This window comes from Pristiophorus japonicus, chromosome 9 (genome assembly GCF_044704955.1).
Source record: "Pristiophorus japonicus isolate sPriJap1 chromosome 9, sPriJap1.hap1, whole genome shotgun sequence".
Lineage (NCBI taxonomy): Eukaryota > Metazoa > Chordata > Chondrichthyes > Pristiophoridae > Pristiophorus > Pristiophorus japonicus.
This window is the reverse complement of record NC_091985.1, coordinates 167,408,174-167,432,072: the sequence shown is the minus strand read 5'-3', so window position 1 is coordinate 167,432,072 and position 23,899 is coordinate 167,408,174. Positions and strand designations below refer to the sequence as shown.

Here is a 23,899-nt window from a genome sequence, read left to right as displayed (position 1 = left end):
TACGTCTGCTACGAGGAGGCGGCCGCCCACCACCTCCTTAACTTCGGTGATGGTGAAGTGGCCTCCCCGCAGCAGAATGCCCAGGCCGGAAGCCCGGCTGTCGTAGCCTCCTGACCATATGGATGGTCCATGGGTCCACCATCGTGACCACTGCCGGTAACTGCTGAAGTGCAGCAGACCGCACTCCTGCAAGAACAGCAGGTCCGCTTTGACCTTGGCGAGGTACCCCAAGGTGGAAACACATCGCGTAGCCGATTTTACGCTACGCACGTTAATACTAGCAATTTTTAAATCCATTTTAAAGCTATTTTTTACAGTTTCAAACATTACGCTTCACATAAATTGTCCTTTAAGTGCTTAATGGCCATTTCTAGCATACATCGGTTATTACTATCATAGTCTACTACACCTGGGCTGGGATTGTCTTTTTTTAATTTCAAAATATACTTTATTCATATAAAAAATTTGTACAGTACATTCAAAAGCAGTTCGGTACATTTAGCTGCGGTCAGCAATCCCATACACTACATTTGGGTGCTGACGGCAGTTCCGTTCGATACATTTCCTTGCTTTTCAGTTCAAGTACAATTCGGTACAATACGGGATACATTGTAGTACATTCAACAAATTACATTACATGTGTCAGTATACAGTACATGGAATGGGTGACGGTACATTTACATTTTTTTTTTCAACGTACATTACGAAACAGACCTTACATTGTACATGGCACTACATAGGTGTTTACTGATCATGGTGCTCCATGTACACAAAAAAGAAGTTGCATGTACGGCCCGAGGGGAGTTTTGTACTGATTCCTGCCCCCGGGTTTACCGTGGCAAAAGGGTATTCCAGAGGTGGGGTGTGCTGGGCACTTCGCTGCTCCCGTTATCCCGGAGCTGGGCTGCGTTGGTCGCTGGTTTGCTCCCGGTGTTCCGGAGCTCGTGTGCACTGGGCGCTTCGCTGCTCCCTGGTTCCCGGAGCGGATCTGTGTTGGTCGCTTCCCTGCTCCCGGTCGCCTGTGGCTGTGGGTTGGCGTATTGCCTCTTGTTTTGGTGTCGGTGGTGAGAGGCTTTTTCTCACCTTTCCTCATCAGACGAGCTGCCGCCGCTGCTGTCTGTCGAGGTTGTTAGTTGTCTCTTCCCTGTCGTTTCCGCAGGGGCCCTTGCTCACCTGTTCTCCTTACACTTGCGGGCCTTTTTCTTGTCGGTCTCCCATCCCGCTTCATCGTCTGCTGTCTCCTCGTTCCTGGACTCGGTGCACTGGGGGAGATAGCAAAAAAATCTTTTTTAATTTCAAGATATACTTTATTCATATAAAAATTTGTACAGTACATTCAAAAGCAGTTCAGTACACTACATTTGGGTGCTGACGGCAGTTCCGTTCGATACATTTCCTTGCTTTTCAGTTCCAGTACAATTCGGTCCAATACGGGATACATTGTAGTACATTCAACAAATTACATTTCATGTGTCACTATACAGTACACGGAATGGGTGACGGTACATTTACATTTTTTTCTTTTCAACGTGCATTACGAAACAGACCTTACATTGTACATGGCACTACATAGGTGTTGACAGATCATGGTGCTCCATGTACACAAAAAATAAGTTGCAAGTACAACCCGAGGGGAGTTTTGCACTGATTCCTGCCCCCGGGTTTACCGTGGCAGAAGGGCTTTAAATGGTGGCCCTTCCCCACCGTGCCTTTGCGGCGACTGCAGCAATTTTAAGTGCATCCCTCAGCACGTAATCCTGGATCTTGGATTGTGCCAGTCTACAACACGCAGACGTGGACATCTCCTTGCTCTGGAGAACCATCAAGTTTCGGCAAGACCAAAGAGTGTCTTTGACCGAGTTGATGGCCCTCCAGCAGCAGGTGATGTCTGTCTCGGTGTGTGTCCCTGGGAACAGCCCGTAGAGCACAGAGTCCTGTGTTACGGAGCTGCTCGGGATGAATCTCGACAGCAACCACTACATCTCTTTCCAAACCTGCCTTGCGAAGGGGCAGTCCTGAAGGAGATGGGTGACAGTCTCGTCCGCTCTGCAGCCGACTCGGGGGCACCGTGCCGTGCTGCTGAGACGTCGGCTGTGCATGAAGGCTCTGACGGGTAAGGCCCTCCTCACCGCCAACCAAGCTACGTCTTGGTGCTTGTTTTTTTTTATTTCAAAACATACTTTATTCATAAAAAAATCTGTACAGTACATTCAAAGACATTTCAATACATTTAGCTGCGGTCAGCAATCCCATACACTATTATTTGGGTGCTGACGGCAGTTCCGTTCGTTACATTTCCTTGTTTTCCAGTTCAAGTGCAATTCGGTACAATACGGGATACATTGTAGTACATTCAAACAAATTACATTTCATGTGTCACTATACAGTACACGGAATGGGTGACGGTACATTTACATTTTTTCTTTTCAACATGCATTTCGCAACAGACCTTGCATTGTACATGGCACTACATAGGTGTTTACAGATCTCATAGAAACGTATAAGATTTTGACAGGACGGGACAGGTTAGATGCGGGAAGAATGTTTCCGAGGTTGGCTCCGTAACACAGGACTCTGTGCTCTACGGGCTGTTCCCAGGGACACACACCGAGACAGACATCACCTGCTGCTGGAGGGCCATCAACTCGGTCAAAGACGCTCTTTGGTCTTGCCGAAACTTGCTGGTTTTCCAGAGCAAGGAGATGTCCACGTCCGCGTTGAATGTACTACAATGTATCCCGTATTGTACCGAATTGTACTGAAAAGCAAGGAAATGTATCGAACGGAACTGCCGTCAGCACCCAAATGTAGTGTATGGGATTGCTGACCACAGCTAAATGTACTGAACTGCTTTTGAATGTACTGTAAACATTTTTATATGAATAAAATATGTTTTGAAATTTAAAAAAAATATATATTGAAATTTTAAAAAACACCATCCGAGTGACGGTGAAGAAAGTGGATGGACAGGAAACGATCAACTGGGACCTGTTCATGAAGAAAATCCTGCTGGGAACATGCAGCATGAAAGTCGCCGACATCTTCGCCTTGCAGGACCTCCCGAAGAGAGGTTACTTCGACGTGACCTTCAGAACCGTCACCCTCTGCCTGAAGTTCCTGAAGGGTTTGAAGGAGGCGAGTGAACCACTGCGCTCAGTGCTAACTTGGGAGCCACTGTTCACCTTCCCGTCGCAGAGAAGACGCACTATCACAGTGCAGATGTACAACCCCCACATTGATGTGCTGACTTTCCTCACCAGGTATGTTGATGGCACAGGAAACAGCAGTGACTTGAAAGACTTGCACGGGATATGGACCAGCAAGCGCCAGATCCAGGTCACCATGAAGGTGGATGCCAGCGGAACCATCCTGCACCCCCCCTCCAGCTTTTCCATCGGATGAAGTCGGGGCTACATGGTGTACGCTGGCCAACCCAACGTGTGCCGCACCTGCGGGAAGGCAGGCCATGTGGCGGCAAGCTGCAAAACTGTCATCTGCCGAAACTGCAAGAACCAAGGCCACCAGACAAAGGACTGTAAGGAGACCAAGTGCTGCAACCTCTGTGGCCTGGCCGGGCACCTTTACAAAAACTGCCCCAAGCGCAACTTCAGCTATGTGCAGGCAGCAAAGAACATTGCACCAGAGGAGGAGGAAGCTGAGGAACACAACGCTCCAGAGGGGAGTCACACCCTCCCCCCGACCAACACCCCCGTGGACTCGGGACAAGTCGGCGAGGAAGAGAACCCTGCTACGGCGAGCTGTGAGACACCAGCAGCCAGCAGCGAAGCTCTCCCCCAGCGCACCGAGTCCAGAAATGAGGAGACAGCAGACGATGAAGTGGGATGGGAGACCATCAAGAAAAAGGCCCACAAGCGTAAGGAGAACAGGCGAGCAAGGGCCCCTGCGGAAACGACAGGGAAGAGGCGGCTACCAAGCTCGACAGACAGCAGCGGCGGCAGCTCGTCTGATGAGGAAAGGCGAGAAAAAGCCTCTCACCACCGACACCAAAACAAGAGGCAACACGCCAACCCACAGCCACAGGCGACCGGGAGCAGTGAAACGACCAGCACAGACCCGCTCCGGGAACCCAGGAGCAGCGAAGCGCCAAGTGCACACGAGCTCCGGAATACCAGGAGCGACGCAGCGATCGAAGCACAACAGCTTGAGAACGCTGTGACTGATGAAAAGAGGGAACCACCAACACCAGGCGAGGTCTGTGCAGAGGACATATCGGACTTTATTGCAGCACTGCAGCAGTCCCCTGGCCGAAACACTCCCACGGCAGAGGATGACGAGCACGCCAGGATCTGTCAACACCTATGTAGTGCCATGTACAATGTAAGGTCTGTTTTGTAATGCACGTTGAAAAGAAAAATGTAAATGTACCGTCACCCATTCCGTGTACTGTATAGTGACACATGTACTGTAATTTGTTGAATGTACTACAATGTATCCTGTATTGTACCGAATTGTACTTGAACTGAAAAGCAAGGGAATGTATCGAACGGAACTGCCGTCAGCACCCAAATGTAGTGTATGGGATTGCTGACCGCAGCTAAATGTACTGAACTGCTTTTGAATGTACTGTATAAATTTTTATATGAATAAAGTATATTTTGAAATTTAAAAAAAGCCCAGGTGTAGTAGACTGTTATAGTAATAACCTATGTATGCTGGAACTGGCCATTGGGCAGACCCCGGACTGAAAGGACGATTTATTTGAAGTGTAATGTTTGTAACTGTAAACAGTGACTTTAAAATAGATTTAAAAATTGCTACTATTAACGTGCGTAGCGTAAAATCCACTATGCGATGTGTTTCCACCTTGAGGTACCTCGCCAAGGTCAAAGCGGACCTGCTGTTCTTCCAGGAGTGCGGTCTGCCGCACTCCAGCAGTTACCGGCAGTGGTCACGATGGTGGACCCATGGACCATTCATATGGTCAGGAGGCAACGACAGCCGGTCTTCCGGCCATGGCATTCTGCTGTGGGGAGGCCACTTCACCATCACCGAAGTTAAGGAGGTGATGGGCGGCCGCCTCCTCGTAGCAGATGTAATGTATAAAAATTCCCCTCTAAGGCTAATTAACGTGTATGCCTCGCCTCTCAGAAGCGGGCGGCTGGCCCTCTTCCAGCAGCTCCCACTGCTGCTGGCGACGTCCAGGCCGGTCATTCTGGGCGGTGACTTCAACTGCATCATCGATGCGGCTGGACGATCCAGCAGAGCCGACAGCAAACTGGACGCCACGTCCAAACTCCTGATGGACGCGGTAAAAAACGCCAAGCTGTGCGACGTCTTCAGCAACCCTGCAGACGGAGCACCGCTCAGATACACCTGGTCGAGACCAGACGGGTCCGTCCGTTCCAGAATAGACTTCCTGTTTGTGTCCCACACGCTCAAGGTCAGATCCACCGACGTCACGCCGGTGTTCTTCTCTGACCACGGCCTCCTACTGGCCGTCTCGCCCACAGGAAAACCAGAAAGTTGGCAGAGGGATATGGAAGCTGAACGTGAAACTGTTGACCCCGGAAAACGTGGAGGAACTCAAGAGGGATTACAAAGGTTGGAGAACCGTAAAACCCCTCTGCGATTCCCCGATACACTGGTGGGAAACAATCAAGACAAACATCAAGAGGTTCTTCATCCTCAAAGGTGTTCAGGAGGCGAGAGGGAGACAGAGGGAATTGTCCCAACTCCAGAAGAGCATGCAAAACCTGCTCCTGTTGCAGTCGATGGGGGCCGATGTCGCGGAGGAACTCGAAGAGGTGAAGGGCCAGCAAGCCTCGCTCTTTGCCTCAGAGTCCTCCAAAATCATTTTCCGCTCCAGAGTCTGCTCCGTCGAGCAGGATGAGACGTGTTCGCGTTTCTTCTTCCAAAAGGTACACAGGGGGAGCTCTGTGATCACCAGCCTAAAGGAAGAAGACAGTTCTGTGACGTCTTCGCAGCCTGACATGCTGAGGATCAGCAAATCCTTCTATGCCAGGCTGTACGACGTCAAGCCCACAGACCGCGCGGCCTCCCAGTCTTTCCTGTCGTCTATTTCGGAGGTCCTAAACGACAGCGAGCGGGAGAGTCTGGATCACCCGCTAACCCTGGATGAGCTGACAAAGGCCGTCCGGTCCTTCGAGACGAATAAAACTCCCGGAAGCGACGGCTTACCGGTCGAGTTGTACTCGGCTCTGTGGGACTGGATGGGCCCGGACCTGCTGGAAGTGTACGAGGGTATGCTTCTGGCTGGCAGTATGTCAGAATCGATGAGGAAAGGCATCATCACCCTCATCTACAGCAGAAGGGGGAGAGGGAGGAAATCAAAAACTGGCGGCCCATTTCGCTGCTCAATGTGGACTACAAGATCCTGTCAAAGGTCATCGCCAACAGGGTCAAGTCTGTTCTTGAGCTGGTGATTCACCCGGACCAGACCGGCAGGAAGATCTCTGATAGCCTCGCGCTACTCAGAGATACGATCGCCTACGTGCGGGACAGGAGGGTGGACACCTGCTTAATCAGCTTAGGCCAGGAGAAAGCCTTTGACAGGATATCGCACACGTACCTGATGGACGTGCTCTCCAAAATGGGGTTTGGGGAGGGTATCCGCAATTGGGTCAAACTGCTCTACACAGACATCAGTAGTGCAGTTCTAATCAATAGGTGGGAAACTGAAAGCTTTCCAATCAGATCTGGAGTCAGGCAAGGCTGTCCTCTCTCGGCTGTCTTGTTTGTGTGTTGTATCGAGCCCTTTGCCGGGTCCATCAGGAAGGATGCGAGCATTGGAGGGGTGATGATCCCAGGCAGCGGAGGCGCTCAGGTCAAGACCTCCCTGTACATGGACGACGTGGCCGTTTTTTGCTCGAATCTGCAGTCGGTCCGCAGATTGCTCACAATCTGCAACCAGTTTGAACTGTCCTCGGGAGCAAAGGTCAATCGCAGCAAGAGCGAGGCCATGCTCTTTGGCAACTAGATCGACTGAGCCTCCATTCCCTTCACCGTCAAGCCAGATTTCCTGAAGGTGTTGGGAATATGGTTCGGAGCGGACGGAGCGTGCGCCAAAAACTGGGAAGAGCGTATCGCCAAAGTGAAACAAAAATTGGGATGGTGGAAGCTGCGCTTCCTCTCCATGGCAGGAAAGAACCTGGTCATCAGGAGTGAGGTGCTCTCGGGGTTGCTGCACGTGGCACTGTCGAACTTGTTTGGCAGAACGTCTCATCGCCAGAGCTTTCACACAAGCACCAAGACGTAGCTTGGTTGGCGGTGAGGAGGGCCTTACCCGTCAGAGCGTTCATGCACAGCCGACATCTCAGCAGCACGGCACGGTGCCCCCGAGTCGGCTGCGGGAAGGACGAGACTGTCACCCAGCTCCTTCAGGATTGCACCTTCGCAAGGCAGGTTTGGAAAGAGATGCAGTGGTTGCTGTCGAGGTTCATCCCAAGCAGCTCCGTAACACAGGACTCTGTGCTCTACGGGCTGTTCCCAGGGACACACACCGAGACAGACATCACCTGCTGCTGGAGGGCCATCAACTCGGTCAAAGACGCTCTTTGGTCTTGCCGAAACTTATTGGTTCTCCAGAGCAAGGAGATGTCCACGTCTGCGTGTTGCAGACTGGCGCAATCCAAGATCCAGGATTACGTGCTGAGGGACGCACTTAAAATTGGTGCAGTTGCCGCAAAGGCACGGTGGGGAAGGGCCACAGTTTAAAGCCCTTCTGTCACGGTAAAACCGGGGGCAGGAATCAGCACAAAACCCCCCTCGGGCTGTATTTGTAATTTACTTTTTGTGTACATGGAGCACCATGATCTGTAAACACCTATGTAGTGTCATGTACAATGTAAGGTCTGTTGCGAAATGCATATTGAAAAGAAAAAATGTAAATGTACTGTCATCCATTCCGTGTACTGTATAGTGACACATGAAATGTAATTTGTTTGAATGTACTACAAGGTATCCCGTATTGGACCGAATTGCACTTGAACTGGAAAACAAGGAAATGTACCGAACGGAACTGCCGTCAGCACCCAAATGTAGTGTATGGGATTGCTGACCGCAGCTAAATGTATTGAAATGTCTTTGAATGTACTGTACAGATTTTTTTATGAATAAAGTATATTTTGAAATAAAAAAACATCTCCTTGCTCTGGAGAACCAGCAAGTTTCGGCAAGACCAAAGAGCGTCTTTGACCGAGTTGATGGCCCTCCAGCAGCAGGTGATGTCTGTCTCGGTGTGTGTCCCTGGGAACAGTCCATAGAGCACAGAGTCCTGTGTTACGGAGCTGCTTGGGCTGAAGTGTCCAGGACATTACGTGCTGACCACTGTTTTATGGCCTTGTGGTCAAAGGGGTTTTACGGTTCTCCAACCTTTGTAATCCCTCTTGACTTCCTCAATGTTTTCCGGAGTCAACAGTTTCACGTTCAGCTTCCATATCCCTCTGCCAACTTTCTGGTTTTCCTGTGGGCGACAGTCGGCCAGTAGGAGGCAGTGGTCAGAGAAGAACACCGGCGTGACGTCGGTGGATCTGACCTTGAGCGTGTGGGACACAAACAGGAAGTCTATTCTGGAACGGACGGACCCGTCTGGTCTCGACCAGGTGTATCTGCGCGGTGCTCCGTCTGCAGAGATTCTGAAGACGTCGCACAGCTTGGCGTCTTTTACTGCATCCATCAGGAGTCTGGACGTGGCGTCAAGCTGCAAAGCAATCATTTGCCGCACCTGCAAGAAGGAAGGACACCAGGACATCAGACAAAGGACTGCAATGAGAACAAGTGCAGCAACCTTTGTGGTCAGGCTGGACATCTGTACAAGGCCTGCCCCAAGCGCAACTTCAGCTATGCGCAGGCGGCAAAGAACATGGTGACATGTGAGGAGAAAGTTGAGGAGTGTAACGCCCCAGAGGAGACCTACACCTCCCTCCTAAAGCTACAGTTCCTTGCATAAGTGGAGAAATTAAGTTCAAAAATTAATCTAGGTCTAATAAATCGGCACAGTCTTGGCCTGCAAGACCATCAGCAGGCCGAGGCCATTAGAGGGAGCAATGTGCGGCGGCAGACCGCTTCAGGTAGCAATGCGCAGGAGGGCAACGGCTAACTGCAGTGCGGGCAGGTACAGCAGAAACAGTGAGGTTGAGGCGAAGGAGCGTCAAGAGTCCATAGAGGGATGTGATCAGCGCCATGGGGAGGCACGAGTTCGGGGCCCAGAAGACGCGAGGGCTCAGGGGCAGCATGGGCCAGCCCACACTGTGATATATGTGCGCACTAGGTCTGTGCAGCAGAGCTGGTCTCCAGTATGCAGGTATAGCAAGTGATCAGGAAGGCCAATAGTTTCTTGGCCTTTATTGCAAAGGGGATGGAGTATAAAAGTAGGGAAGTCTTGCTACAGTTATACAGGGTATTGGTGAGGCCACACCTGGAATACTGCGTGCAATTTTGGTTTTCATATTTACGAAAGGATATACTTGCTTTGGAGGCAGTTCAGACAAGGTTCACTAGGTTGATTCCAGAGATGAGGGGGTTGACTTATGAGGAAAGGTTGAGTAGGTTGGGCCTCTACTCATTGGAATTCAGAAGAATGAGAGGCGATGTTAACGAAACGTATAAGATTATGAGGGGGCTTGACAAGGTGGATGCAGAGAGGATGTTTCCACTGATGGGGGAGACTAGAACTAGAGGGCATAATCTTAGAATAAGGGGCCACCCATTTAAAACAGAGATGAAAAGGAATTTCTTCTCTCAGAGGCTTATAAATCTGGAATTTGCTGCCTCGGAGAGCTGTTGAAGTTGGGACATTGAATAAATTTAAGACAGAAATAGACAGTTTCTTGAGTGATAAGGGGTTATGGGAGCGGGCGGGGAAGTGGAGCTGAGTCCATGATCAGATCAGCCATGATCTTATTGAATGGCGGAGCAGTCTCGAAGAGCTGTATTGTCTACTCCTATCTCTTCTATAACAGTGAGTAAACTTTAGCATTGTTGTTGCTTATCTAAGGGTTAAGTCATGGCAGGACAGCCCGGTCACATGTTATGCTCCTCCTGTACCATGTGGGAACTCAGGGACGACTCCAGTGTTCCTGACGACTACGTGTGCGGGAAGTGTATCCGCCTCCAGCTCCTGACGGACCGTGTTGCGGAGTTGGAGCTGAGGGTGGATTCACTCTGGAGCATCCACGATGCTGAGAATGACGTGAATAGCACGTGTAGCGAGTTGGTCTTATCACAGGTAAAGGGTCCACAGCCAGATAGGGAATGGAAGACCAGCAGGAAGAGCAGTGCAAGGAAGGTAGTGCAGGGGTCCTCTGCGGTCATCCCCCTGCAAAACAGATACACTGCTTTGAGTACTGTTGAGGGGGATGACTCATCAGGGGAGGGCAGCAGCAGCCAAGTTCATGGCATCGTGGCTGGCTCTGTTGCACAGGAGGGCAGGAAAAAGTGTGGGAGTGCGATAGTGATAGGGGATTCAATTGTAAGGGGAATAAATAGGCGTTTCTGCGGCCGCAACCGAGACGCCAGGATGGTATGTTGCCTCCCTGGTGCAAGGGTCAAGGATGTCTCGGAGCGGGTACAGGACATTCTAAAATGGGAGGGAGAACAGCCAGTTGTCATGGTGCACATTGGTACCAACGACATAGGTAAAAAAAGGGATGAGGTCCTACGAAACGAATTTAAGGAGAAATGGAGCTAAATTAAAAAGTAGGACCTCAAAAGTAGTAATCTCAGGATTGCTACCAGTACCACGTGCTAGTCAGAGTAGGAATCGCAGGATAGCGCAGATGAATACGTGGCTTGAGCAGTGGTGCAGCAGGAAGGGATTCAAATTGCTGGGGCATTGGAACCGGTTCTGGGGGAGGTGGGACCAGTACAAACCGGATGGTCTGCACCTGGGCAGGACCAGAACCAATGTTCTAGGGGGAGTGTTTGCTAGTGCTGTTGGGAGGAGTTAAACTAATATGGCAGGGGGATGGGAACCAATGCAGGGAGACAGAGGGAAACAAAAAGGAGACAAAAGCAAAAGACAGAAAGGAGATGAGGAAAAGTGGAGGGCAGAGAAACCCAAGGCAAAGAACAAAAAGGGCCACTGTGAAGCAAAATTCTAAAAGGACAAAGGGTGTTAAAAAAAACAAGCCTGAAGGCTTTGTGTCTTAATGCAAGGAGTATCCGTAATAAAGTGGATGAATTAACAGTGCAAATAGATGTTAACAAATATGATGTGATTGGGATTACAGAGACGTGGCTCCAGGATGATCAGGGCTGGGAACTCAACATCCAGGGTTATTCAACATTCAGGAAGGATAGAATAAAAGGAAAAGGAGGTGGGGTAGCATTGCTGGTTAAGGAGGAGATTAATGCAATAGTTAGGAAGGACATTAGCTTGGATGATGTGGCATCTATATGGGTAGAGCTGCAGAATACCAAAGGGCAAAAAATGTTAGTGGGAGTTGTGTACAGACCTCCAAACAGTAGTAGTGATGTTGGGGAGGGCATCAAACAGGAAATTAGGGGTGCATGCAATAAGGGTGCAGCAGTTATAATGGGTGACTTTAATATGCACATAGATTGGGCTAACCAAACTGGAAGCAATACGGTGGAGGAGGATTTCCTGGAGTGCATAAGGGATGGTTTTCTAGACCAATATGTCGAGGAACCAACTAGGGGGGAGGCCATCTTAGACTGGGTGTTGTGTAATGAGAGAGGATTAATTAGCAATCTCGTTGTGTGAGGCCCCTTGGGGAAGAGTGACCATAATATGGTGGAATTCTGCATTAGGATGGAGAATGAAACAGTTAATTCAGAGACCATGGTCCAGAACTTAAAGAAGGCTAACTTTGAAGGTATGAGGCATGAATTGGCTCGGATAGATTGGTGAATAATACTTAAGGGGTTGACTGTGGATGGGCAATGGCAGATATTTAGAGACCGCTTGGATGAACTTCAACAATTGTACATTCCTGTCTGGCGTAAAAATAAAAAAGGGAAGGTGGGTCAACCGTGGCTATCAAGGGAAATGAGGAATAGTATTAAAGCCAAGGAAGTGGCATATAAATTGGCCAGAAATAGCAGCGAACCTGGGGACTGGGAGAAATTTAGAACTCAGCAGAGGAGGACAAAGGGTTTGATTAGGGCAGGGAAAATGGAGTACGAGAAGAAGCTTGCAGGGAACATTAAGACGGATTGCAAAAGTTTCTATAGATATGTAAAGAGAAAAAGGTTAGTAAAGACAAACATAGGTCCCCTGCAGTCAGAATCAGGGGAAGTCATAACGGGGAACAAAGAAATGGCGGACCAATTGAACAAGTACTTTGGTTCGGTATTCACTAAGGAGGACACAACCTCCTTCCGGATATAAAAGGGGTCAAAGGGTCTAGTAAGGAGGAGGAGCTGAGGGAAATCCTTATTAGTCGGGAAATTGTGTTGGGGAAATTGATGGGATTGAAGGCCGATAAATCCCCAGGGCCTGATGGACTGCATCCCAGAGTACTTAAGGAGGTGGCCTTGGAAATAGCGGATGCATTGACAGTCATTTTCCAACATTCCATTGACTCTGGATCAGTTCCTATGGAGTGGAGGGTAGCCAATGTAACCCCACTTTTTAAAAAAGGAGGGAGAGAAAGCAGGGAATTATAGACCGGTCAGCCTGACCTCAGTAGTGGGTAAAATGATGGAATCAATTATTAAGGATGTCATAGCAGCGCATTTGGAAAATGGTGACATGATAGGTCCACGTCAGCATGGATTTGTGAAAGGGAGATCAAGCTTGACAATTCTTCTGGAATTTTTTGAGGATGTTTCCAGTAAAGTGGACAAAGGAGAACCAGTTGATGTGGTATATTTGGACTTTCAGAAGGCTTTCGACAAGGTCCCACACAGGAGATTAATGTGCAAAGTTAAAGCACATGGGATTGGGGGTAGTGTGCTGACATAGATTGAGAACTGGTTGTCAGACAGGAAGCAAAGAGTAGGAGTAAATGGGGACTTTTCAGAATGGCAGGCAGTGGCTAGTGGGGTACCGCAAGGTTCTGTGCTGGGGCCCTAGCTGTTTACACTGTACATTAATGATTTAGACGAGGGGATTAAATGTAGTATCTCCAAATTTGCGGGTGACACTAAGTTGGGTGGCAGTGTGAGCTGCGAGGAGGATGCTATGAGGCTGCAGAGCGACTTGGATAGGTTAGGTGAGTGGGCAAATGCATGGCAGATGAAGTATAATGTGGATAAATGTGAGGTTATCCACTTTGGTGGTAAAAACAGAGAGACAGACATTATCTGAATGGTGACAGATTAGGAAAAGGGGAGGTGCAACGAGACCTGGGTGTCATGGTACATCAGTCATTGAAGGTTGGCCTGCAGGTACAGCAGGCGGTTAAGAAAGCAAATGGCATGTTGGCCTTCATAGCGAGGGGATTTGAGTACAGGGGCAGGGAGGTGTTGCTACAGTTGTACAGGGCCTTGGTGAGGCCACACCTGGAGTATTGTGTACAGTTTTGGTCTCCTAACCTGAGGAAGGACATTCTTGCTATTGAGGGAGTGCAGCGAAGGTTCACCAGACTGATTCCCGGGATGGCGGGACTGACCTATCAAGAAAGACTGGATCAACTGGGCTTGTATTCATTGGAGTTCAGAAGAATGAGAGGGGACCTCATAGAAACGTTTAAAATTCTGATGGGTTTAGACAGGTTAGATGCAGGAAGAATGTTCCCAATGTTGGGGAAGTCCAGAACCAGGGGTCACAGTCGAAGGATAAGGGGTAAGCCATTTAGGACCGAGATGAGGAGAAACTTCTTCACCCAGAGAGTGGTGAACCTGTGGAATTCTCTATTACAGAAAGTTGTTGAGGCCAATTCACTAAATATATTCAAAAAGGAGTTAGATGAAGTCCTTACTACTAGGGGGATCAAGGGGTATGGCGAGAAAGCAGGAATGGGGTACTGAAGCTGCATGTTCAGCCATGAACTCATTGAATGGCGGTGCAGGCTAGAGGGCCGAATGGCCTACTCCTGCACCTATTTTCTATGTTTCTGTTCTATCTTGCCACTGGACCAAGACCCAGCTCACAGAAAGAAATCCACGCACAGGCATCTTCCACGCTCCAACATTTAGTTTGGGATCTGGAGTTTTAAGATTCGTCTGAAGGCTGGCGACCCCCAGGTGGGCAAGTTAACTCCCACAAACAAGTGCTTTACTACGACATTTACAAGAGGAGATCTCATAGAAACGTATAAGATTTTGGCAGGACAGGTTAGATGTGGGAAGAATGTCCAGAACCAGGGGAGGAGAAACTTCTTCAATCAAAGAGTTGTTAACCTGTGGAATTCCATGCCGCAGAGTTGTTGGTGCCAGTTTATTGGATATATTCAAGAGGGAGTTAGATATGGCCCTTACGGTTGAAGGGATCAAGGAGTTATAGAGGAAAAGTGGTAATGAGGTGAATGATCATTTTGCATGGTGGCACAGAATCAAAGGCCCGAATGGCCTACTCCTGTACCTATTTTCTATGTTCATAGTGAACAATCACAACCACAACATGCACAAACCCACAACTAGAAATCAATCTGTTTTTGAACAATAGGACAGCCCCACAAAAGCAGGACCTCAAAAAATTAATTAAAACTCTGAGTGTTCCTCTCCACGGAAATCTTTAGTAAAAGGCGAAAGATTTATACGATCTGAAGAGAAACCAGAGTGTACTGAATATTCACATTCAGCTCCTCGCCCCCAAGCGGCGGCTTGCCTCTTTAACGTTGTACTGAGCCGCTAGAACTAACTTCCAGAAAGAATATATTACCACAAATCAATACAGCGAGAGGGAAAGTAACTGAAAACTTCAGTGTCCATGAAAACCAGTTAAAGCTGAAGTTTATTTTGGTTTCTTGCTAAGTATTATGTAGAACATTATGGGTATGCAAATGAGCTCTGAGCTTTGTGTGGGCTGGGTTTCCAGTGACGTGTCCAATTCTTCGGTACTTTACTTCGGGTTTTTATTCTCTCTCTGTGTGTTTGAAGCTGAAGGTAAACATTTTGGATTAGTGCGGGTTCTGCTAGTGAGCAAATGTGTTTTAGTTCATACAGGAAGCCATTAACACAATAAGAGCAGACACAGAGCTCAGAGCCGTGCACTGTCCACGTCTAGTATCCATTTCACTGATTTCAATGTTCGAAACCAGACTTGTTGATGTTTCTGCTGTACCTGCCCGCACTGCAGTTAGCCGTTGCCCTCCTGCGCGCTGCTCCCTGAAGCGGTCTGCCGCCGCACGTTGCTCCCTCTAATGGCTTCGGCCTGCTGATGGTCTTGCAGGCCGGGATGCGCCGATTTATTACACCTAGATTAATTACATGCTCTTTTTGAACTTAATTTCCCTACTTATGCAAGGAACTGTAGCTTTTTTGCATCACTTCACTTTGTGTAGCAACATGTGCCGTCTGTGCTCTAATGCAGTGGTTAATCAATTTAATGTTGGTTATCAAAGGAAACTTGATCCGAATCATGTCCAAAATACATTCTTTCCATTATGAGAGTCTTGCCTGTTTCCTTCCCTCATCAGAAGTAGGAACATAAGTGAACGTGTAATTAGCTGATATTAATTTGAACACAAGCCCTATCAGAAACATGGCCTTAAAAAATTAATAAAAACTCCGAATGTTTTTTAAAATTTATTTATCCAATTTCGTTCCAGATCAACTCTAACGCCAAAGATCACTTTGCGCCAATGTGTTTGATCTTAGGCCAAAAGGCCGAGAGGCGAAGTTGCACCGTTCCTGGAAATATTGCAATACCAGGTCGGTGCATGGAGTGGACGGGGCAAGCCCCTGATCCAGCTCCCTGTCCAAAAATCAATTCAATATCATGTCCCCACAGGGGATATTAAACTGATAAGAACAGATACTACACTTGATCTTAGCCAAAAGGCCGAGAAGCGTAAAAACTCCGAGTGTTCCTCTCCACATAAATCTTTAGTAAAAGGCGAAAGATTTATACGATCTGAAGAAAAACCAGAGTGTACTGTGGAAAACCACCTCACTATTCTAGTAGAGAGAGAGAGACGGGGGAGAGAGAGAGAGATGGGGGGAGAGAGTGAGATTAGGGGAGAGAGAGAGAGACTGGGGGAGAGAGAGAGAGAGAGACCTGGGGGGAGAGAGAGAGAGACTGGGGGAGAGAGAGAGAGAGAGAGACTGGGGGAGAGAGAGTGAGAGACTGGGGGGAGAGAGTGAGACTTCCCTGTTAGCGTTGTGAACAGGTCATCCGCTTTGGGTAGTGGGTACTGGTCCTTTAACGAGACTCGGTTGATCGTTACCTTGTAGTCCCTGCAGATTCTGACCGTCCCATCGCTTTTCAACATCGGAACAATTGGACTGGCCCACTCGTTGAACTCGACTGGCGATATGATCCCCTATCATTGAAGTCTGTAAAGCTCGACCTCGACTTTCTCTCGCATCATATATGGAACCGCTCGGCCCTTGTGATGAATGGGTCGTGTATCAGGGACTAGATGGATCTGCACTTTGGCGCCTATGAAGTTGCCGATGTCTGGCTTGAATAACGACGGGAATGTGTTTAGCACTTGGGTGCATGAGACGTCATTCATCGAAGACAGTGCTTTGATGTTGCCCCAGTTCCATCGGATCTTTCCGAGCCAGCTTCTGCCGAACAGCATTGGGCCATCGCCTGGTACAATCCATAGTGGTAAATCATGCACAGTTCCATCGTACGATACCTTCACTGCCGCACTGCCAATGACTGGTATGAGCTCTTTGCTGTAAATGCGCAGCTTGGTGTGAATCGGCTTAGTTTTGGTCTTTGTGCCTTGTTGCCCCACAGTTTCTCAAAAGCCTTCTGGCTCATAATTGAATGACTCGCCCCCGTGTCCAATTCCATGGAAACTGGAATGCCATTTAATTTGACTTTCAACATTATCGGAGGGCTTTTGGTGGTGAAGGTGTGTACCCGATACACTTCCTCTTCAACCTCGTGTTGAGTTGCCTCTCTTACACGTTCAGTGTGATCCGCGCCGGATCAGTCATCTTCTGCCGACTCTGCCACGTGGTGAGTCGCAGCACGTCTGCAGATTCGCTGGAGGTGCCCCATTGTTCTGCAGTTTTTGCACACGTAGTGCTTGAATCGACATTGATGGGCTCGATGATTACCCCCACAGCGCCATGGTGTTAATGGATTTGCATTCACGCCCCCACGGCGGTCTCTGAGTTATCCTAGGTCTGGCCTCTGCAGGCATGTAGGCCTTGCCATGTACAGTTCTGCCTGCTGAAGGTGTTATTTTATGCACAGTACTTGCTGGTGAGCTTCGATGCTGCAATGATATCTGTTTAGTGTTATTGTTCGTGGAGATGAAAACCTAGGCTATCGTGATGGCCTTGCTCAGATCTAGGGATTCGGCAGACAGCAGTTTGCGAAGAATGACCTCGTGGCCAATTCCAAGCACGGAAAAGTCCCGCAACATTTCCCCCAAAAATTCAGCAAATACGTACGGTCCCGCAAGGCATCTTAGGTCAGCGACATAGCTCGCCACGTCCTGGACCTCGGAGCGATGGTGCGTATAAAAGCGATACCTGGCCATCAAGATGCTCTCCTTCGGCTTGAGGTGTTCCCGAACCAGCGTGCACAACTCTGCATATATCTTCTCGGTTGGTTTCGTCGGTGCTAGCAGATTTTTGATGAGGCCATATAGCGTCGACCCGCAAACGGTGAGGACCATCCTTCGCAACAGTGCAGGTCTGGTCCGGGTGAATCACCAGCTCAAGAGCAGACTTGACCCTGTTGGCGATGACCTTTGACAGGATCTTGTAGTCCACATTGAGCAGCGAAATGGGCCGCCAGTTTTTGATTTCCTCCCTCTCCCCCTTCTGCTTGTAGATGAGGGTGATGATGCCTTTCCTCATCAATTCTGACATACTGTCAGCCAGAAGCATACCCTCGTACACTTCCAGCAGGTCTGGGCCCATCCAGTCCCACAGAGCCGAATACAACTCGACCGGTAAGCCGTCGCTTCCGGGAGTTTTACTCATCGCAAGGGACCGGACGGCCTTTGTCATCTCATCCAGAGTTAACGTGTGGTCCAGACTCTCCCGCTCGCTGTCATTTAGGACCTCCGTGATAGACGACAGGAACGACTGGGAGGCCGCGCGGTCTGTGGGCTTGACGTCATACAGCCTGGCATAGAAGGATTTGCTGATCCTCAGCATGTCATGCTGCGAAAACATCACAGAACCGTCCTGCCCGCTGGGTTTACCGTGGCAGAAGGGCTTTAAACTGTGGCCCTTCCCCACCATGCCTTTGCGGCGACTGCACCAATTTTAAGTGCATCCCTCAGCACGTAATCCTGGATCTTGGATTGCGCTAGTCTGCAACACGCAGACGTGGACATCTCCTTGCTCTGGAAGACCAGCAAGTTTCGGCAAGACCAAAGAGCAGCAGGTGATGTCTGTCTCGGTGTGTGTCCCTGGGAACAGCCCGTAGAGCACAGAGTCCTGTGTTACGGAGCTGCTTGGTAATCAGTCAGTACATAACTCCCCTCGGGCCGTACTTGTAACTTCTTTTTTGTGTACATGGAGCACCATGATCTGTAAACACCTATGTAGTGCCATGTACAATGCAAGGTCTGTTTCGTAATGCACGTTGAAAAGAAAAAAAAATGTAAATGTACCGTCACCCATTCCGTGTACTGTATAGTGACACTTGTAATGTAATTTGTCGAATGTACTACAATGTATCCCGTATTGTACCGAATTGTACTTGAACTGAAAAGCAAGGAAATGTATCGAACGGAACTGCCATCAGCACCCAAATGTAGTGTATGGGATTGCTGACCGCAGCTAAACGTACTGAACTGCTTTTGAATGTACTGTACAGATTTTTATATGAATAAAGTATATTTTGAAATTTAAAAAAACCTATGTAGTGCCATGTATAATGCAAGTTCTGTTGCGTAATGCACGTTGGAAACAAATGTAACTGTACCCTCACTGTGTACTGTACGGTGACACATGTAATGTATCTTGATGAATGTACCACAATGTATCCTGGATTGTATGAGTCGTACCTTGAAATGTAAAGTAAAGAAATGTATTGAACGGAACTGTGGTCAGCATGCAAATGTAATGTATGGAATTGCTGACCGCATCCAAATGTACTGAACTGTCTTCCAATGTATTGCGCAAATTTTTATATGAATAAAGTATATATTTTGAAATTTTAAAGAAGTCCTGTGTAATGAGGCAGGTTTAATTAATGATCTCGTAGTAAAAGTTCCTCTAGGAATGAGTGATCATAATGTGGTTGAATTTCAAATTACGTTGGAGGGAATTAATAATGGAGAACAGGGAAATGGCAAGAGACATTGAACAAATATTTTGTATCGGTCTTCATGGTAGAAGATACTAAAAACATTTCAATAGTGGATAATCAAGGGGCTAAAGGGAGGGAGGAACTATCACTATCACTAATGAAGTAGTACTCGGTAAAATAATGAGACTAAAGGCGATAAGTCCCCTGGACCTAGTGGGTGCATTGGTTGTAATCTACCAAAATTCCCTGGATTCTGGGGCGATTCCAGCGGATTGGAAAACCGCAAATGTAATGCCCCTATTTAAAAAAGGAGGTAGACAAAAAGCAGGAAACTATAGACCAGTTAGCCTAACATCTGTCATCTGTTGGGAAAATGCTGGAGTCCATTATTAAGGAAGCAGTAGCAGGACATTTGGAAAAGCATGATTCAATCAAGCAGAATCAAGATGGTTTTATGAAAGGGAAATCATGTTTGACAAATTGCTGGAGTTCTTTGAGAATTTAACGAGAAGGGTGGATAAGAGGGAACCAGTGAATGTGGTGTATTTGGATTTCCAGAAGGCATTCGATAAGGTGCCACGTAAAATCAAAGCTCACGGGGTTGGGGGCAATATCATGGATAGAGGATTGGCTAACTAACAGTAAGCAGAGAGTCGGCATAAATGGGTCATTTTCCGGTTGGCAAACAGTGACTAGTGGGGTACCGCAGGGATTGGTGATGGGTCCTCAACTATTTACAATCTAAATTAATGACTTGGATGAAGGGACCAAGTGTAATGCAGCCAGGTTTGCTGATGATACAAAGATGGGTAGGAAAGCAAATTGTGAGGAGGACACAAAAAATCTGTAAAGGGATATAGACAGGCTGAGTGAGTGGGCAAAAATTTGGCAGATGGAGTATAATGTTGGAAAATGTGAGGTTATCCACTTTGGCAGAAGTAATAGAAAGGCAAGTTCTAACTTAAATGGAGAAAAATTGCAAAGTGCTGCAGTACAGAGGGACCTGGGGGTCCTTGTGCATGAAACACTAAAAGTTAGTATGCATTGCAAGGGGGATAGAGTATAAAAGCAGAGAAGTCCTGCTATAACTGTACAGGGTATTGGTGAGGCCACACCTGGAGTACTGCGTACAGTTTTGGTCTCCGTATTTAAGGAAGGATATACTTGCATTGGAGACAGTTCAGAGAAGGTTCACTAGGTTGATTCCAGAGATGAGGGGGTTGACTTATGAGGATAGGTTGAGTAGGTTGGGCCTATACACATTGGAGTTCAGAAGAATGAGAGGTGATCTTATTGAAACTTATAAGATAATGAGGGGGCTCGACAAGGTGGATGCAGGGAGGATATTTCCACATAGGGGAAACTAAAACTAGGGGAGATAGTCTTAGAATAAGGGGTCGCCCATTTACAACTGAGATGAGGAGAAATTTCTTCTCTGTGGGTTGTAAATCTATGGAATTCTCTGCTTCAGAGAGCTGTGGAGGCTGGGCCATTGAATATATTTAAGGTGGAGATAGACAGATTTTTGAGCGATAAGGGAGTAAAGGGTTATGGGGAGCGGGCAGGGAAGTGGAGCTAAGTCCATGATCTTATTAAATGGTGGAGCAGGCTCGAGGGGCTAAATGGCCTACTTTGGCTCCTATTTCTTATGTTCTTATAAATCCCAAATCTTTCTTTTTCCAGTGGGGTTCCACAGGGCTCAGTACTCGGTCCCTTGCTTTTTGTAATACAGTATATATTAATGATTTAGACCTAAATGTAGGGGGCATGATAAAGAAATTTGCAGATGAAGCAAAAATTGGCCGTGTGGTTGACACTGAGGAGGAAAGTTCCAGACTGCAAGATATCGAAGAACTGGTCAGTTGAGCAGAAAAGTGGCAAATGGCATTCAATCCGGAAAAGTGTGAGGTGATGCATCTGGGGTGGGGCAACAAGGCAAGTGAATACACAATAAATGGAGGATTCTGAGATGTCTGGTGGAACAGAGCGTCCTTGGAGTGTATGTCCATAGATCCTTAAAGGTAGCAGGATAGGTCAATAAGAAAGTTAAAAAGTCATACGGAATGCTTTCCTTTATTATCCGAGGCAAAAAAAAATCCGAGGCATAGAATATAAAAGCAGGGAGGTTATGCTAGAATACACCACTAGTTAGGCCACAGCTTGATTAATGTGTGCCGTTCTGGTCATCACATTACAGGAAAGATGTGATTCAAGTGAGAGAGGGTGCAAAGGAGATTTACTAGGATTTGCCAGGACTGGAAAATTTTAGCTCTGAGGAAAGATTGGATAGACTGGGGTTGTTTTCTTTGGAATAGAGGAGGCAAGGGGGGAGATTTAATGATTTAGACTTGTGAGGATAGGTTGAGTAGGTTGGGCCTATACACATTGGAGTTCAGAAGAATGAGAGGTGATCTTATTGAAACTTATAAGATAATGAGGGGGCTCGACAAGGTGGATGCAGGGAGGATATTTCCTGTATAAACTTATGAAGGGCCTAGAGAGAGTGGATAGGAAGGAACTGTTTTCCTTAGCACAGGGGTCAATAACCAGGAGGCATAGATTTAAAGTAGTTAGTAGAAGGATTAGAGGGGAGAGGAGGAAAATCTTTTTACCCAGAGGGTGGTGGGGGTCTGGAACTCACTACCTGAAAGGGTGGTAGAGGCAGAAACCCTCACCACATTTAAAAAGTACTTAAGTGCACTTAAAGAGCTGTAACCTACGGGGCTACGGACCTAGTGCTGGAAGGTGGGATTAGGCCGGGTAGCTCTTTATCGATCGACACGGACACGATGGGCCGAATAGCCTCCTTCTGTCTCGTAATTTTCTATGATTTTATGATTGCAAGACAATTAATTTTGGACTGGGTCCCGATCCCTCTCACCCTCGACCTTGCATTCTGCGATTGAGCACCATAGGGATTAGTTTCCCCTGTGATAGCTGCGTTCTTCTAATTCTGCCCTCTTGAGCATCCCTGATTATATCATCGGTGGCTATGCTTTCTGTTGCCTGGGCACTAAGCTCTGGAATTCCCTCCCTAAACCTCTCCACCTCTCTACCTCACTTTCCTCCTTTAGGGCACTCCTTAAAACCTACCTCTTTAACCAAGCTTTTGGCCATCTATACTAATTTCTCTTTATGTGGCTTGTGTCAAGTTTATCAAATAAACATTTGCAATAACTTAGGTGTATAAGGTTCCTCCTTTTGTTGAAATGGGACTTTGTTGCATTATTTGAAGCATCTTTCTGTGGAGTTGGACATGTTAAGGTGATTTTTTAAAAATTTCAAAATATACTTTATTCATATAAAAACTTTGTACAGTACATTCAAAAGCAGTTCAGTACGTTTAGCTGCGGTCAGCAATCCCATACACTACATTTGGGTGCTGACGGCAGTTCCGTTCGATACATTTCCTTGCTTTTCAGTTCAAATACAATTCGGTCCAATACGGGATACATTGTAGTACATTCAACAAATTACAGTACATGTGTCACTATACAGTACACGGAATGGGTGACGGTACATTTTTTTTCTTTTCAACGTGCATTACGAAACAGACCTTACATTGTACATGGCACTACATAGGTGTTGACAGATCATGGTGCTCCATGTACACAAAAAAAAGTTACAAGTACGGCTTGAAGGGAGTTTTGTTAAGATGATTGTATCAATGGGGCCACTTGTGCGGTGCTGACACTGTAACAACTCAGTACCTCCCCTATTAGGCCATTTAAAACAGGTCCGTCCTTCCTGAACTCTGACCCTTAAAAAGTTGGGGTTAAAGTACAAACACCAGGATGCAGGATTGACCAAGCCGGACGCGGGGCTTCGTGTTTCTCACATTTATTGAAACCACTCGGTGACCACAAAGGTCGAGAGAAGAAAGAATCAACGTGCGGCTAACTGAGCGGCGCAGGAAGTGCAATGGGCAACATCTCCTCCCCGCCGGCCATTGGTGCAGCCGGGAAGGCCCCGCCCCTAATCTGCATAACCAGAATGCCTTGCGAACGGTGCCCAGTTCTTGGTGTTTGTGTGGAAGATGGAGAGAGTTTGCAGTTAGTTTTTATAATTAGTGTCTCCCTCTGTTAGATCCGCCTTTCTCTGGTACCGCTGCAGAATGTCGGTGTGGCCGCATAGTGCCATGTTAAAGTGGTGGGGTGGCGGTGGGCCTGGAATAGTGGGGTGATTTTATTCAGTACACTCTGGTTTCTCTTCAGATCGTATAAATCTTTCGCCTTTTACTAAAGATTTCCGTGGAGAGGAACACTCGGAGTTTTAATCAATTTTTTGAGGCCCTGCTTTTGTAGGGCTGTCTTATTGTTCAAAAATAGATTGATATTTCTTTATTGATGTTTTCTCACTAATTTGTGGATGTAAGTTTTGTTCTACTTGAACAAATTAATCTACACTTACGTCGTCATCATCATAGGTCTTTTCAAAAATGAGGATGACTTGCTTCCACACTAAAAAAAGATACGTTCACAGGTGTTCCAATGAACGATCTAATAATTCAGGTCTTGAACTACATCCTGAACGGTAGAAGATGCCTGTACGTGGATTTTTTTTTAAAGTGTGGTGGCAGTTGCACAGGGCTTGACAGAACTAGGTGTTGGTCCAGGAGCA

The 23,899-nt window shown here is 47.5% G+C and overlaps 2 non-coding genes and 1 pseudogene across 2 annotated transcripts; 1 reads left to right on the top strand and 2 right to left on the bottom strand.

Annotated features, from left to right (window-relative positions):
• Positions 1 to 14,554: 14,554 nt before the first annotated feature.
• LOC139274421 (U5 spliceosomal RNA) lies at positions 14,555 to 14,668 on the bottom strand. The gene has a single exon (XR_011595479.1). It is a non-coding gene; the product is annotated as a U5 spliceosomal RNA (small nuclear RNA).
• Positions 14,669 to 15,722: 1,054 nt separating this feature from the next.
• Positions 15,723 to 15,901, bottom strand: LOC139274195 (U2 spliceosomal RNA; annotated as a pseudogene).
• A 7,572-nt stretch (positions 15,902 to 23,473) lies between these two features.
• Positions 23,474 to 23,587, top strand: LOC139274409 (U5 spliceosomal RNA). The gene has a single exon (XR_011595468.1). It is a non-coding gene; the product is annotated as a U5 spliceosomal RNA (small nuclear RNA).
• Positions 23,588 to 23,899: the final 312 nt, after the last annotated feature.